The sequence below is a fragment of the Bos taurus genome, chromosome 10 (assembly GCF_002263795.3).
Source record: "Bos taurus isolate L1 Dominette 01449 registration number 42190680 breed Hereford chromosome 10, ARS-UCD2.0, whole genome shotgun sequence".
In the NCBI taxonomy this organism is placed as follows: Eukaryota; Metazoa; Chordata; class Mammalia; order Artiodactyla; family Bovidae; genus Bos; species Bos taurus.
This window is the reverse complement of record NC_037337.1, coordinates 94,961,115-94,978,123: the sequence shown is the minus strand read 5'-3', so window position 1 is coordinate 94,978,123 and position 17,009 is coordinate 94,961,115.

Sequence of the window (17,009 nt, the reverse complement as noted above, 5' to 3'; positions counted from 1 at the left end):
ACACCACAGTTCAAAAGCATCAATTCTTTGGCATTCAGCTTTCTTCGTAGTCCAACTCTCACATCCATACATGACCACTGGAAAAGCCATAGCCTTGACTAGACGGACCTTTATTGGAACAGGAAACCTGTATCTTGTCCATCATTTGCTAGTGCTGATTTTCCCATGCCCTATGATACCTCTACAGCAGGACCGACAGTTTTAGGGACCAACGAAAGGAGAATGTCTCTTGTAAGTATTGCTCATTTGTCTTTCCCTGTGTTAACGGAGACAAGCACTATGATATACTAAATTAGAAATAGAAGGTGGAACCGAGGTCTTTTGCATAATTCGTCATAAATTAGAAGAGACACATGCTTGAGCCTTTTTAATCAATGAAAAGACTGTTCTTTCAATGACTATGTTGTGGTTCTTAGCCTAGCAGTACTACAGCCAATGGTGGTGTGACTTCTGCTATTTTAGTCATAAAATACCTATGTGAACTCCAGATGTTGCCTATGAAGCCAGTTGTTAATGGGGCAAGAGAGGATTCGTTCCATGCCCATTTTCTACTTTGGTGCTGAAACGAGAGCTCGTCCACAGGCTAGATCCCACCCACAAGCCAACTTGCACCTGCAAAAGTCTTCAGTCTGGGGGCTTTTAAATCACAAACAGACACTCTGACTCAGTCTTCCATATTAAAAATTCCATAGCAGAGGGGAAAAAAAAAAACACTCCATAAACTTAGAGCTTTAATTCCTTAATGAATTATGTATGTGCTGTGAGATATACAGACAGACATAACTTGATTTCCTATTCTGAATACTGAACAGTATATTGTGATGTGGACCAAGACCATTTCAGGGTCATACTTGTGAGTAAACCAAAATGTTATCAAGATTTGCTTTAACTGAGGAAACTGGGAATTCCAAACTATTCATAAAACATCACTGACAACGCTAAAGCTCAAGATGAAAATGCCATCTACTTTTACAAGTTAACTCTATGGTCTTTGGAGACATAATGCATGTGAATATACTGCCATAGACTGAAGTCCATTTTTCACAAATTGTGCAAAGGCTTATTTATAGAGACTTGCCCCTGCAATCACCAAGTTTCATTTTAGACTCCCAATGAACCAGAAACCCAAAGCTAAAGTGTTCTACAGTCACCAGCTTTCTTATACTTTTCACCTGGAGTCATAAATCTTGTCTTTATATCCTTGGGGAAGGAGTGCGTTCTCCTGAAAACTTGGGCCAAGTTCACCTGACACTTCTCATGAGTCCCATTTAGGGTTTTGTAGGAAAAAAAAGAAGTCAAATCAAAATAATGTTCGCCAGTTTTAGATTTCATTAAAAAAAAAAAAAAAAAACACAGACACATGTGCCATGTCCCAAGACACTTATTTTAATAGTAATCTGGAAGACAAAAATGGCATCAGTTCAGACTGTCAGGACTAACTTGAGAAACACACAGAAGACTCAAATCAATCCCCCTAGCCCTAGGTTATCTCTGAAAATGAGGCCAAAGGAAGTTTAGCCATGGAAGTTGACAGCATATGTAAGCACTCAGTACTCAACTATGTCATTATTATTAACGTTGATGTAAATGCTCTGAGAACTCATATGTTCCATCCACATGAGCACATAAACAGTTAATATCATGCTCATTGTCTGCTGTTGTCAAAGGCAGGCTGCCCTGTCTTTTAGATAAGTGGAAGCACACAGGCGTAAGTGTTGGAACTTGGGCATGAACCTTCCAGTAGAGGGCCTCAAAGGCAAGCATTGTTCAAGATAAGTCCTTCTGGATTTCCTTTCTGGAGAGGCATATCATTGTTCTCACTCTAAGTCGCCTCCTGACTCTTCTGCAAACTAACAGCATTGATAGATAAGACGTAAAAAGATAAAATTCAAAAGTCATAGTGCTCTTTACCACCTAAATGGAAAGAAGTCAGGATAATCTCAAGGAAGAAATTATGTTTAGTAGCTAGGCAGGAAAATGAATTGAACTTCAAGAATGCTAGTAATATTCTTTCTTCATTGGGTTAGCAGTCATATGTGTGTGTTCTCTTTGAAATGATTTGTCAATGTGCAAATTGGTTATATGTGCTTTTATATATCTATCATACTTAAAAAAAAAAAAAAAGTTTACTAACCCAATCAAAACGTGGGCCAAAGAACTAAACAGAGAAGACTAAAAGAAGACATACAGATAGCTAACCAAACATGAAAAGATGCTCAACATCACTCCTTATTTAAGAAATCAAAACCACAATAAGGTAGCATCTCACTCCAGTCAGCATGGCCACCATCAAAAAGTCTACAAACAATAAATTCTGGGTAGGGTATGGAGAAAAGGGAACTCTCTTACACTGTCTGTGGGAATGCAAACTGGCACAGCCACTATGGAGAACAGTGTGGAGATTCCTTAAAAAACTGGAAATAGAACTGCCATACAACCCAGCAATCCCACTGCTGGGCATACACACTGAGGAAACCAGAATTGAAAGAGACACATGTGCCCCAATGTTCACTGCAGCACTGTTTACAGTAGCCAGGACATGGAAGCAACCTAGATGCCCATCAGCGGACAAATGAATAAGGAAGTTGTGGTACATATACACAATGGAATATTACTCAGCTATAAAAAGAAACACGCTTGAGTCAGTTTTAATGAAGTGGATGAAACTGGAGACTATTACACAGACTGAAGTAAGTCAGAACGAGGAACACCAATACATTAGAGCATATATATGGAATTTCAAAAGATGGTAACAACGACTCTATATGCAAGGCAGCAAAAGAGACACAGATATAAAGAACAGACTTTTGCACTACGTGGAAGAAGGCAGCAGTGGGATGATTTGAGAGAATAGCATTGAAACATGTATATTACCGTATGCAAAATAGATGACCAATGCAAGTTCGATGCATGAAGCAGGGCACTCAAAGCCAGCGCACTGGGACAACCCAGAGGGATGGGATGAGGGTGGGAGGTGGGTGGGGGGTTTGGGATGGGGACGTATGTACTCCTATATCTGATTCATGTCAACGTATGGCAAAAAAACACCACAATAGTGTAAAGTAATTATGCTCCAATTATAATAAATCAGTTAATTTTTTAAAGTTTACTAAAAAAAGGTGTCATTACACTGTGCTCCAAAAGATAAGTACTTGGAAAAATAACGGAAAATAGTGGGCAGGGTTGAATCTTCAGGCCTGTTAGAGTCAAAACATGGAATTCCAGAGAACAGGGCATGACTTAGACAGTGATGAAGTTAGAAATGAAAATTATGAAAATAAAGACAGTGTTTAAAGCCAGGCTTACTGCATACACTTGAGAAGAAGAAAAAGTTTTAAAAGTTGTTGCTTCTTTCTGGATCTATAGCTCATTTAAAATTTCATACCCAGAGATACAAGAGATAGAGAAGAGCCTGACAGTCAGGTCCTACACTAGAGAATGTACTAGATTCAATTTGTCAAATTTCAAATAACACCACTAAACAGGAACCTAACCCACCAATATAAGACCTGGGTCTGAATTCAGAACTTCAGCAAAGAGCAAGAGAAAAGCTGAGAGAGAAGAGTATGGTAATAAACTGAGGTAAATGAAATTAATCTTTACAAAAAGCGAACACCCAACAACTCTCTCAAAGCGTCTGTGGATTAAAAACAAATGAACAAATAAATTTGCAGCATTCTCCTCTTAACAAAACATTAGATAAACGGGAGAGGTGGATTGCTTACATATGAGCAGCAATTAAACAAGCCCTCTTCTCATCAGAAATGCTACTGAGAGACGATAAAGAGCATCCTTTCAAAGTGTTCATTAAAAAAAAAAATACTGTCACAAGAGTGTATACTACAAAAGTATAGGTAATTTAAAAAAATCATATATTCATATTGAGATCTCCCCCCCTCCCCCATTTGGACAACCATTGTGGAAGAGCTAATGAAAGACTACTGAAACAAGAACCGGCTGTATCTTAAGAAAAAGAAATGCAAAGCAAACAATAAATGAGTGTTCTGAAACTGGTTATGTTATCTCTTCTAATTAAATAATAGTGTAAACTAGAAGCATGCAGGCTGCGTTGGACCCCGAGGCAGAAGCGCACCGGCTGTGACGGACTGTGCAGAAGCGTGGCCGAGAGGAGCTACCCCTAGACTGGGGTCAGGGGCGGCGGCTGAGAGGAGCAACTCAACGCCCAGGGAGCGGTGGCTGTGCGGACACAGGAGGGCTGAGAGGAGCTACTCCACGTTCAAGGTCAGGAGGGGCTGCTGTGAGGAGATATCCCTTGTCCAAGGTAAGGATCAGCAGCTGTGCTTTGCTGGAGGAGCCATGACCCCATGTCCAAGGTAAGAGAAACCCAAGTAAGACGGTAGGTGTTGTGAGAGACATCAGAGGGCAGACACACAAACCATACTCACAGAAAACTAGTCAATCTAATCGCACAGACCACAGCCTTGTCTAACTCAATGAAACTAAGCCATGCCCTGTGGGGCCACCCAAGCCAGGTGCATCAAGGTGGAAAGCTCTGAGATAATGTGGTCCATTGGAGAAGGGAATGGCAAACCACTTCAGTATTCTTGCCTTGAGAACCCCATGAACAGTATGAAAAGGCAAAATGAAAGGATACTGAAAGAGGAACTCCCCAGGTCAGTAGGTACCCAATATGCTACTGGAAATCAGTGAAGAAATAACTCCAGAAAGAATGAAGGGATGGAGCCAAAGCAAAAACAATACCCAGTTGTGGATGTGACTGGTGATAGAAGCAAGGTCTGATGCTGTAAAGAGCAATATTGCATAGGAACCTGGAAGGTCAGGTCCATGAATCAAGGCAAATTGGAAGTGGTCAAACAGGAGATGACAAAGTGAACGTCGACATTCTAGGAATCAGCGAACTCAAATGGATTGGAATGGGTGAATTTAACTCAGAAGACCATTATATCTACTACTATGGGCAGGAATCCCTTAGAAGAAATGTAGTAGCCATCATGGTCAACAAAAGAGTCCGAAATGCAGTACTTGGATGCAATCTCAAAAACGCCAGAATGATCTCTGTTCATTTCCAAGGCAAACCATTCAAGATCACAGTATTCCAAGTCTATGCCCCAACCAGTAATGCTGAAGAAGCTGAAGTTGAATGGTTCTATGAAGATCTACAAGACCTTTTAGAACTAACACCCAAAAAAGATGTCCTTTTCATTATAGGGCACTGGAATGAAAAAGTAGGAAGTAAAGAAACACCTGGAGTAACAGGCAAATTTGGCCTTGGAATATGGTATGAAGCAGGGCAAAGGCTAATAGAGTTTTGCCAAGACAACGCACTGGTCATAGCAAACACCCTCGCCAATATCACAAGAGAAGACTCTACACATGGACATCACCAGATGGTCAACACCGAAATCAGATTGATTATATTCTTTGCAGCCAAAGATGGAGAAGCTCTATAAAGTCAGCCAAAACAAGACAGGGAACTGACTGTGGTTCAGACCATGAACTCCTTATTGCCAAATTCAGACTGAAATTGAAGAGAGTAGGGAAAACCACTAGACCATTCAGGTATGACCTAAATCAAATCCCTTATGATTATACAGTGGAAGTGAGAAGTAGATTTAAGGGACTAGATCTGATAGATAGACTACCTGATGAACTATGAACAGAGGTTTGTGATATTGTACAGGAGACAGGGATCAAGACCATCCCCATTGAAAAGAAATGCAAAAAAGCAAAATGGCTGTCTGGGGAGGCCTTACAAATAGCTGTGAAAAGAAGAGAAGCTAAAAGCAAAGGAGAAAAGGAGAAAAGGAAAGATATAAGCATCTGAATGCAAAGTTCCAAAGAATAGCAAGAAGAGATAAGAAAGCCTTCCTCAGCGATCAATGCAAAGAAATAGAGGAAAACAACAGAATGGGAACGACTAGAGATCTCTTCAAGAAAATTAGAGATGCCAAGGGAACATTTCATGCAAAGATGGGCTCGATAAAGGACAGAAATGGTATGGACCTAACAGAAGCAGAAGATATTAAGAAGAGGTGGCAAGAATACACAGAAGAACTGTACAAAAAAGATCTTCATGACCAAGATAACCACGATGGTGTGATCTCTCACCTAGAGCCAGACATCCTAGAATGTGAAGTCAAGTGGGCCTTAGAAAGCATCACTACGAACAAAGCTAGTGGAGGTGATGGAATTCAAGTTGAGCTATTCCAAATCCTGAAAGATGATGCTGTGAAAGTGTTGCACTCAATATTCCAGCAAATTTGGAAAACTCAGCAGTGGCCACAGGACTGGAAAAGGTCCGTTTTCATTCCAATCCCAAAGAAAGGCAATGCCAAAGAATGTTCAAACTATCGCACAATTTCACTCATCCCACACGCTAGTAAAGTAATGCTCCAAATTCTGCAAGCCAGAATTCAGCAATACATGAACTGTGAACTTCCAGATGTTCAAGCTGGTTTTAGAAAAGGAAGAGGAACCAGAGATCAAATTGCCAACATCTGTTGGATCATTGAAAAAGGAAGAGATCCAGAAAAACATCTATTTCTGCTTTATTGACTATGCCAAAGCCTTTGACTGTGTGGATCACAACAAACTGTGGAAAATTCTGAAATATATGGGAATACGAGACCACCTGACCTGCCTCTTGAGAAACCTATATGCAGGTCAGGAAGCAACAGTTAGAACTGGACATGGGACAACAGACTGGTTCCAAATAGGAAAAGGAGTATGTCAAGGCTGTATATTGTCACCTTGCTTATTTAACTTCTATGCAGAGTACATCATGAGAAACGCTGGGCTGAAAGAAGCACAAGCTGGAATCAAGATTGCCAGGAGAAAATCAATAACCTCAGATATGCAGATGATACCATCCTCATGGCAGACAGTGAAGAGGAACTAAAAAGCCTCTTGATAAAAGTGAAAGAGGAGAGTGAAAAAGCTGGCTTCAAGCTCAACATTCAGAAAACTAAGATCATGGCATCCGGTCCCATCACTTCATGGGATATAGATGGGGAAACAGTGGAAACAGTGTCAGACTTTTTTTGCGGGGCCTCCAAAATCACTGCAGATGTTGACTGCAGCCATGAAATTAAAAGACGCTTACTCCTTAGAAGGAAAGTTATGACCAACATAGATAGCATATTCAAAAGCAGAGACATTACTTTGCCAACAAAGGTTCATCTAGCCAAGGCTATGATTTTTCCAGTGGTCATGTATGGATGTGAGTGTTGGACTGTGAAGAAACCTGAGTGCTGAAGAATTGATGCTTTTGAACTGTGGTGTTGGAGAAGACTCTTGAGAGTCCCTTGGACTGCAAGCAAATCCAACCAGTCCATTCTAAAGGACATCAGTCCTGGGTGTTCATTGGAAGGACTGATGCTAAAGCTGAAACTCCAATACTTTGGCCACCTGATGGGAAGAGTTGACTCATTGGAAAAGACTCTGATGTTTGGAGGGATTGGGGGCAGGAGGAGAAGGGGACGGCAGAGGATGAGATGGCTGGATAGTATTGCTGACTCAATGGACATGAGTTTGGGTGAAGTCTGGGAGTTGGTGATGGACAGGGAGGCCTGGTGTGCTGAGATTCATGGGGTCGCAAAGAGTCAGACATGACTGAGTGACTGAACTGAATTGAACTGTAAGCTAGAAATTAGAACCATAACTAATTTTTTTTATTTAATAAAAAGTTTGCAGTAAAGTTTCTAGAGGCCATTAACAAGCAAAATGATAGACAAAATATTTATAAACTACATAAGAATCTTATGTTGTAGGGAAGGACTGCTGCTGCTGCTAAGTCGCTTCAGTCGTGTCTGACTCTGTGGGACCCCACTAGGCTCCTCTGTCCCTGGGATTCCCCAGGCAAGAATATTTGAGTGGGTTGCCATTTCCTTCTCCAATGCATGAAATTGAAAAGTGAAAGTGAAGTCGCTCAGTCGTGCCCGACTCTTAAGAACCCCATGGACTGGAGCCTACCAGGCTCCTCTGTCCATGGGATTTTCCAGGCAAGAGTACTGGAGTGGGGTCCCATTGCCTTCTCCATAGGGAAGGACAGGAAGGTAGAATAAACTTTGTTGGAAAAAATGTGTCCTTTTACTCAACAGAGGGTAAAGAATGCCTCCCAGGTGGTAAAGAATCCACCTCCCAATGCAGGATCCACAGGAACTAGAGTTTAATTCCTGAATCAGGAATATCCCCTGGAGAAGGATGTAGCAATCCACTTCAATATTCTTGCCTGGAAAATTCCACGGACAGAGGAACTTGGAGGGCTATAGTCCATGGAGCTGCAAAGAGTTGGACAAGACTTAGAGAGAAAGCAGTCAACAAATATTAATATTTACATAAGACTATTCATGTGCTTCCCAGTGGTAAAGAACCTGCTTGCCAATGCAGGAGATGCTGGAGACAAGGGTTCAATCCCTGGGTCAGGAAGATCCTCTGAAGGAGGGCATGGTAACCCATTCCAGTGTGCTTGCCTAGGGAATTCCATGAACAGAGGAGCCTGATGGGTTATGATCCATCGGGACACAAAGAGTCAGACATGACTGAAGCGACTTAGCACTCATGACAATTCTAAGTGCTAAGGGTTTGCACAGATTCTGGAGAAACCGTGGACCACCCTGAGTGGAGCCGAACAGGTTGTAGCAGTGGGTGGTGAATACAGTTACGGATGTAGCAAGGAGGCAGACTCTAGGGTGTTCGATTTGGTAAAGTGATCGGAACATGCTTTCACTTCTTTGGTGTAATGAAGAGTCGAGCTCCTTGTGTTTGTTGTTTGACTGCTGAGAGCTTTTAAGCCTTACCCAGCTCTTCCCTTTCTGCCTAGCATCTGGGCAAGCTGATAAGAAAACCCCGTGCTCTTTCCTTTGGTTTCCGCAGGAGACACAAAGTACACAAACCACTATCTGCAAACAGACATCCTCATCCAGACTCTACTGCCTAAACGTAATAAAAACTCCAAGCCAGTCTTTTTCCTGCTCTTTCAAGACATTGCAGACTCCCTTGGGAGTGGTAGTGCTCTTCCCAAAATACCTCCTTATGTGAGTGATAAACTTTTTCAGCCCCTCTTGGTGTTCCTGGCACCATGAGCATTTGCATCTGAATCAAATTTTGAGCCGCTTTCACAGATGGTGGGCCCTTGGAGTGTTTGAGCAGGTGTAGACATTATCGGACTTATATTTTTTAAAAATCACTTGTTTTCTCTGTGCAAAATACACCAAGGAAGGCAGACAATACAGCAGGAAAACTGTTCCAAGTTATTGCAATTGTCTAGACCCAATGCTCCCCAAACTTTTTTCCCTCTAGGAAGCCCACATAGAAATTAAGACTGTCTGTGTGGTACAGTAGGAAAACAAGAAGCTGTTCAATGTCGGAAGTTATTTCCAGTTTCTCTGGTTCCTTCAGATCTCAGTGTACATCAGATTTGTTATCTTGGTATCCTTGAGACATATTAGGTAATAATATTGCGAAAGCTTGTATGAAAGAGTGATGGTTTACACTCAGTGGCAGGAGCAGTGAGAGCCAGGAGCACTTTTAAAGGTAAAGCTACTGGATTTGCTTGTATGCATGTAAATTTCCAAGGATTTGACATCAACAAATGAAAGGATGGAATTGTCATTTCTTGAGATGAGAAGAAGTTGGGAGGAGCTGGTTTAATGGGACAAAATATAAAAGGTTATATTTTGATAAGTATGTTTATCAAAAAGACTTTACCAATCACTGAAGGTAATCATTCAAAACCATAGCCTTCATTTTGCCAGAACTGCTTTCTTAAAAAGTTAAAACCAAGTGGTAAAATGTACTATCATCTTTTTTTTTTTGGTCATAGGCAATAATCCCAACACTATGTTTTATCTGAAAATGTCTTTATTTCCCTGTTGTTCTTGAATGACATCATTTCCAGATACAGAATTATAGTTGATAATGCTTCTCTTTCAGTACTTCAAAAATGTGGAGGCATTTCCTTCTGGCCTCAAGGTTCATCTACTGTCCTTTGAATTAGTATTTCTTTGCCTACTGTGCTGGTTATTTCTAGATGCCTTCAAGATTTTTCCTTCAACTGTAGTTCCAGAACTTTAATTATGATGCATCTTGCCTTGGGTTGCATGAATGACAAGTCGCTTCAGTCATGTCCATCTCTGCAACCCTATGGACTGCAGCCTGCCAGGCAAGGACACTGGAGTGGTTTGCCAATCCCTCCTCCAGAGAATCTTCCTGAACCAGGATCTTATGTGTCTCTTATGTCTCCTGCATTAGCAGGCGGGTTCTTTACCATTAACCCCACCTGTATATCATTCACTCAGCTTCTTGAGTCTGCAGGTTTTGGCAAATTTGGAAAGAGTTTTTACCATTATTTCATTGAATACTTTTTCCAGTTCTATTCTCTGCACCCTCTGATTTTGGCCAAAAATATGAATGTGACCTCCTTTATTATTCTACAAGTTCATGGGACTCTGTTGAATTTTTTCACGCTATTTCTTTCTGATATTCAGATTGCACAAATTCTGTTGATCCATCCTCAAGTTAGTTAATTTTGTCCTTTATCATCACTGACGCCCACCAGTGTTTTATTTGTTTTTCTGATTTGTTTTTTCAGTTACGCATGCTTTATTTGATTTTCGTTTTATAATTTTTTACTTATTTGTTGAGATTTTATAATTTTTATTTGTCTAAGAGAATTTAAGCTTCTTATTGAAATATTTTATGGTGGCTGTTTTAAAATATTTGTCAGATAATTCTAACATCTAATTTTTCTTGCTCTTGGTGTCTGTTAATATCTTCTCTTATACACAATGTGATTTTTCTAGTTTTGATATAATAAGTGTTTTCTCAATTACACTCTGAAGATTCTAAATATTATAATGTAAAACTCCAGGGTCTATGTGCTGCTGCTGCTAAGTCGTTTCAGTTGTGTCCGACTCTCTTTATTTTTTATTATTTTTTTTAATTTTGGTAAAAGTCACATGATGTAAAGCATGCTATTTTAACCATATTTATACATTTCAGTGGCATTAACTACATTCACATTGTTGCTTCAGTTTAGGAAAGTGAAAAATTTTGGAGATGCACGATGGTTAGAATCTATATATATGTTATTAAAATATAATTGATTTACAATATCATGTTAGTTTTGGATGTAGAACACAGTGATTCAGTTATACATATATATATATTTCTTCACATACTTCGCTCTTATAGGTTACTGCAAACTATTGAGTATAGTTCACTGAGCTATACTGTAGCTGTATTATGTGGAGCAAGGGCAGAGAAGCCCCAGGAGGACGGTAGGCGCTGGAGTGGCAATTGCGTGGCGCTGGAGCAACTTAGAGGAAATCCCCCATGTCCAAGGGCAAAAAAGAAGCCACAGCAAGATGGCAGGAGGGGGGAAATTGCATTTTAAATCAAACCCCATACCCACCAGACACAGAGGGCTCAAGCAAACCTTGTGCACACCAGGACCCAGAAACCCCACAGAGACTGAGACAAAACTGTGTTTGAGCATCTCCTACAGAGGTACACAAGGGTAGGGGCTCCGGATGCAGTAGACCTGGGTGTTGCATAAGCCCTCTAGGAGAAAGTCGCCATTAACCAACCATAGAGCTGCCAGAACTTACACAGGACTGGGAAACAGACTCTGGGAGGGCACAAACAGAACCTTGTGTACACCAGGACCTGGGAGAAAGGAGCAGTGACCCTACAAGAGACTGACCCAGACTTGCCCGTAAATGTCCGGGACGTGCCGGTGGGTGTGCAGGAGTCTCCAGTGGAGGTGCGGGTTGGCGGTGGCCTGCTGCAAGGTTGAGGGCACTCAGTGCAGCAGTGTGTGCATGGAACCTTCTGAAAGAGGTCACCATTATCTTCATTACCTCCACCAGAGTTTGGCCCCAGATAAATATCAGGGAGGGAACACAGCTCCACCCATCAACAGAAAGTTGAATTAAAGATTTACTGAGCATGGCCCTACCCATCAGAAAAAGACACAGTTTCCCCCTCAGTCAGTCTCTCCCATCAGGAAGCTTCCATAAGCCTCTTATTCTTCTCCATCACAGAGCAGCCAGACTGAAAAACCACAATCACAGAAAATTAACCAATCTAATCACATGGACCACAGCCTTGTCACACTCAGTGAAGCTCTGAGCCATGCCATGTAAGGCCACCAAAGATAGATGGGTCATGATGGTCCACTGGAGAAGGGAATGGCAAACCATTTCAGTATTCTTGCCTTGAGAACCCCATGAATAATATGAAAAGGGAAAAAGATAGGACCTGAAAGATGAACTCTCCAGGTTGGGAGGTGTCCAATATGCTACTGGAGATCAGTGGAGAAATAACCAGAAAGAATGAAGAGACAGAGCCAAAGAGGGGGAAAAAAAAAAAAAAAACAGTTGTGAATGTGACTGGTGATGAAAGCAAGGTCTGATGCTATGAAGAAGAATACTGAATAGGACCCTGGAATATTAGGTCTATGAACCAAGGCAAATTGGAAGTGATCAAACAGGAGATGGCAAAAGTGAACATCGACGTTCTAGGAATCAGCGAACTAAATGGAGTGGAATAGGCAAATTTAACTCAGATGATCACTGTATCTACTAACGAGGGTAAGAATCCCTAAGAAAAAATGGTGTAGCCATCATAGTCAACAAAAGAGTCCAAAATGCGGTACTTGGATGCAATCTCAAAAACGAAAGAAAGATCTCTCTTTGTTTTCAAGGCAAACCATTCAACATACAGTAATCCAAGTCTGTGCCCCAACCAGTAATGCTGAAGAAGCTGAAGTTGAATGGCTCTGTGAAGACATACAAGACCTTCTAGAACTAGCACCCAAAAAAGATGTCCTTTTCATTATAGGGGACTGGAATGCAAAAGTAGGAGGTCAAGAAATACCTGGAGTAACAGGCAAATTTGGCCTTGGAATACGGAATGAAACAGGTCAAAGGCAAATAGAGTTTTGCCAAGAGAAGGCACTGGTCATAGCAAACACTCTCTTCTAACAACACAAGAGAAGACTACATATGGACATCACCAGCTGGTCAATACTGAAATCAGATTGATTATATTTTATACAACCAAAGATGGAGAAACTCTATACAGTCAGCAAAAACAAAACGAGGAACTGACTGTGACTCACATCATGAACTCCTTATTGCAAAATTCAGACTTAAATGAAGAAAATAGGGAAAAAAGTAGACCATTCAGTTATGACCTAAATCATGTCCCTTACGATTATACAGTGGAAGTGACAAACAGATTCAAGGTATTAGATCTGATAGACAGAGTGCCTAAAGAACTATGGACAGAGGTTCGAGACATTGTACAGGAGGCAGGGATCAAGACCACGCTCAAGAAAAAGAAATGCAAAAATCAAAATGGTTGTCTGAGGAGGCATTGCAAGCAGGTGTGAAAAAGAGAAGCAAAAGGCAAAGGAGAAAAGGAAAGCTTTACATATTTGAATGCAGAGTTCCAAAGAATAGCAAGTAGAGATAAGAAAGCCTTCCTCAGTGATCAATGGAAAGAATAGAGGAAAACAATAGAATGGGAATTTGGAAAACTCAGCAGTGGCCACAGGACTGGAAAAGGTCTGTTTTCATTCCAATCCCAAAGAAAGGCAATACCAAAGAATGCTCAAACTACCGCACAATTGCACTCATCTCACACGCTGGTAAAGTAACGCTCAAAATTCTCCAAGCCAGGCTTCAGCAATACCTGAACTGTGAACTTCCAGATGTTCCAACTAGTTTTAGAAAAGGGAGAGGAACCAGAGATCAAATTGCCAACATCCGCTGGATCATGGAAAAAGCAAGAGAGTTCCAGAAAAACATCTATTTCTGCTTCATTGACTATGCCAAAGCCTTTGACTGTGTGGATCACAATAAACTCTGGAAAATTTTGAAAGAGAGGGGAATACCAGACCACCTGACCTGCCTCTTCAGAAATTTGAATGCAGGTCAGGAAGCAACAGTTAGAACTGGACATGGAACAACAGACTCATTCCAAATAGGAAAAGGAGTACATCAAGGCTGTATATTGTCACCCTGCTTATTTAACTTCTATGCAGAGTACATCATGAGAAATGCTGGGCTGGAAGCACAAACTGGAATCAAGATTGCTGGGAGAAATATCAATAACCTCAGATATGCAGATGACACCACCCTTATGGCAGAAAGTGAAGAGGAACTAAAGAGCCTCTTGATGACTGTGAAAGAGGAGAGTGAAAAGTTGGCTTAAAGCTCAGCATTCAGAAAACAAAGGTCATGGCATATGGTCCCATCACTTCATGGCAAATAGATGGGGAAACAGTGGAAACAGTGTCAGACTTTATTTTTTGGGCTCCAAAATCACTGCAGATGGTGATTGCAGCCATGAAATTAAAAGACGCTTACTCCTTGGAAGGAAAGTTATGACCAACCTAGATAGCATATTCAAAAGTAGAGACATTACTTTGCCAACAAAGGTCCATCTAGTCAAGGCTATGGTTTTTCCACTGGTCAGGTATGGATGTGAGAGTTGGACTGTGAAGAAAGCTGAGCACTGAAGAATTGATGCTTTTGAACTGTGGTATTCGAGAAGACTCTTGAGAGTCCCTTGGACTGCAAGGAGATCCAACCAATCCATTCTAAAGGAGATCAGTCCTGGGTGTTCTTTGGAAGGAATGATGCTAAAGTTGAAACTCCAATACCTTGGCCACGTCATGCGAAGAGTTGACTTATTGGAAAAGACTGATGCTGGGAGGGATTGGGGGCAGGAGGAGAAGGGGACAACAGAGGATGAGATGGCTGGATGGCATCACTGACTGATGGACGTGAGTTTGAGTGAACTCTGAGAGATGGTGTTGGACAGGGAGGCCTGGTGTGCTGCAATTCATGGGGTCGCAAAGAGTCGGACACAACTGAGTGACTGAACTGAACTGAGAGATCTCTGCAAGAAAATTAGAGATACCAAGGGATCTTTTCATGCAAAGATGGGCTCAAAAAACGACAGAAATGGTATGGACCTAATAGAAGCAGAAAATATTAAGAAGAGGTGGAAAGAATACACAGAACAATACAAAAATATCTTCACGACCCAGATAATCAAGATGGTGTGATCAATCACCTAGAGCCAGACATCCTGGAATGCGAAGTCAAGTGGACCTTAGGAAACATAACTATGAACAAAGCTCGTGGAGGTGATGGAATTCCAGTTTAGCTATTTCAAATCCTAGAAGATGTGCTGTCAAAGCACTGCACTCAATATGCCAGCAAATTTGGAAAAATCAACAGTGGCCACAGGACTGGAAAAGTTCAGTTTTCATTCTAATCCTAAAGAAAGGCAATGCCAAAGAAAGCTCAAACTACTGCACAATTATTCTCATCTCACATAATGCTCAAAATTCTCTAAGCCAGGCTTCAATAGTATTTGACCCACAAACTTCCAGATGTTCAAGATAGATTTAGAAAAGGCAGAGAAACCAGAGATCAAATTGCCAACATCCGTTGGATTATCAAAAAAGTAAGAGAGTTCCAGTAAAATGTCTACTTTTGCTTTATTGACTATGCCAAAGCCTTTGGCTGTGTATTTCATAACACACTGGAAAATTCTGAAAGAGATGGAAATACCAGACCACCTGACCTGCCTCCTGAGAAATCTGCGTGCAGGTCAAGAAGCAACATTTATAACTGGACATGAAACAACAGACTGGTTCCAAATCAGGAAAGGAGTACATCAAGGCTGTATATTGTTACCCTGCTTATTTAACTTATATGCAGAGTACATTATGAGAAATATTGTACTGAATGAAGCACAAGCTTGAATGAAGATTCCCAGGAGAAATATCAACAACCTCAAACATGCAGATAATACCACACTTACGGCTGAAAGTGAAGAAGAACTAAAGAGCCTCTTGATGAAAGTGAAAGAGGAAACTGAAAAGTTGGCTTAAACTCAACACTCAGAAAACAAAATTATGGCATCCAGTCCCATCACTTCAGGGCATAAATAGATGGGGAAACAGTGAAAACAGTAACAGACTTTATTTTTTAGGCTCCAAAATCACTGCAGATGGTGACTGCAGCCATGAAATTAAAAGACACTTGCTCTTTGGAAGAAAAGTTATGACCAACCAAGACAGTGTATTAAAACACAGATAAACTCATGATAAAAAAGAACATATTGTTATGTATTTATATTCTAACAAATACTAAACTAAATAAAAATGTTGATGACAGGAAAAAAAAAAAAAAAAACCACACAGAGACATTACTTTGCCAACAAAGGTCCATCTAGTCAAAGCTATGGTTTTTCCAATAGTCATGTATGGATGTGAGAGTTGGACTATAAAGAAAGCTGAGCACTGAAGAATAATTGATGCTTTTGAACTTAAGAGTCACTTGGACTGCAAGGAGATCCAACTAGTGCATCCTAAAGGAAATCAGTCCTGAATATTAATTGGAAGGATTGATGCTGAAGCTGAAACTCCAAAAATTTGGCCACCTGATGTAAAGAACTGATTCATTTGAAAAGACCCTGATGCTGGGAAAGATTGAAGGCAAGAGGAGAAGGGGATGACAGAGGAGGAGATGATTGGATGGCATCACCGACTCGATGGACATGAGTTTGAGTAAGCTCCAGGAGTTGATGATGGACAAGGAGGCCTGGTGTGCTGCAGTTCAAGAGGTCGCAAAAAATCAGACATGACTGAACAACTGAACTGAACTGAACTAAATATGTGGAGTAATACAGATTAGAATGGAAGGGAGATGTGGAGAGTTCTTTATGTTCACCTGGAACCACCTCATCCCACCTAGTAGATACTGGGTTGGATGAAAAGTCAGCTTTTTTTTGGACCGGGATAACACTAGGCAAAGGGACAAGAGTGTGTCAACTAGCCCAGCTGGTACCTCCTTGTTGGCGTTCAGTTGCTAGGTCATTTCCCACTCTTTGTAACCTCATGGACTGCAGCAGGCCAGGTTTCCCTGTCCTTCACCATCTCCCAGAGTTCCTCAGGTTTATGTCCATTGAATCATTAATGCTATCTAACCATCTCACCCTCTGCC